The sequence below is a fragment of the Nelumbo nucifera genome, chromosome 4 (genome assembly GCF_055504915.1).
Source record: "Nelumbo nucifera cultivar China Antique chromosome 4, China Antique-T2T, whole genome shotgun sequence".
NCBI lineage: Eukaryota > Viridiplantae > Streptophyta > Magnoliopsida > Proteales > Nelumbonaceae > Nelumbo > Nelumbo nucifera.
This window is the reverse complement of record NC_142652.1, coordinates 48,428,663-48,429,758: the sequence shown is the minus strand read 5'-3', so window position 1 is coordinate 48,429,758 and position 1,096 is coordinate 48,428,663. Positions and strand designations below refer to the sequence as shown.

Below are 1,096 nucleotides of genomic sequence, written 5' to 3'. Positions count from 1 at the left end.
GGTTGCCCCCCAGAGACATTCATCTCATTGCCCTGTCCGGCGTACCTGGAAGATGCCATTGATTTCAGTGAAAAGTTGATTGTGAGGATGGCTTTTTGATTGTCTTCCCATAGACGGTGTCAATTGATGTTGCGCGATCTGACTACTCCCTGTTGGAGGATGATCTGGCTTCCAATCGGACGGCGAGCTAAGTGAATCTGCAAGAAAGGATCAGAGAACCCGGGGTGGCTAACTCGGCGAGGTCGCTCCGATGCTTAAGTTAGTAATCTGATGCGAGCTGAAGAGTTTTAAGAGCTTAGAGAGCAGAAAAATCATGCGTACCTTGCGCCATTGGGGTTGGTGCCTTTATATACTAGAGTAGTCGTGGGGCACACGAAAGAGCTCTGGGATATCCGGGAGCATTTGCTGGAAGCAATAGATAATTTGGCCCAAGATGATGCCTCTGAGTATTAGAGTAGCATAATATCCGTGTTTGGAGTAACTTATCATCTGAATAGTAGACACCTGGGACCACAATGCTAGGGCAGAAAGCGAGCTCTTCATTCTCAACAAAGAAGTTGTCAATGTCTTGTTCAAGACCAAACAACCTATTGGTTGCAGGGGAATAATGTCATCCGGCTAGGTCTTGGTCACATCAAGAGGGTCAAAGTCATACATGTCCTCATGATCAGGATCTATCATCTGGATAAAGAGTTTCCACTCAGGATAGTTCCTAGCCTGGATTGAATCATAAAGGTCCTTGGTTGCATCGCTATGATTGTCTCCTCCAACCAACACAGCCTCATCATCCAACAAACACTTGACCCCACAAGTAGGCTTCTAGTGGAACTTCACATAATGTGCTTTCCCAGCCTTGTTAATGACGGTATAAGTGAAGGGATGAGAGATCCATCATATGGATGGCCGAACCCTGTAGGAAGGTAGGGCGAAATTTCAAAATTTTCTCTCTCTCCCATCTGGGAATCACATTCCCTGTTTTAGAAAAACTGCATTTTTCAAGGATCAATCTTGAACCATGAACCGAACCAAATCTGAACCAAAATAGTAGGAGAAGGGTATACCTGATACGAATAAATAATATCTTCCAATGGAGGTG

The 1,096-nt window shown here is 45.0% G+C and overlaps 1 pseudogene; it reads right to left on the bottom strand.

Moving 5' to 3' along the window:
• Positions 1 to 253: 253 nt before the first annotated feature.
• Positions 254 to 876, bottom strand: LOC109115796 (catalase isozyme 1 pseudogene; annotated as a pseudogene).
• Between the last annotated feature and the right edge of the window lie 220 nt (positions 877 to 1,096).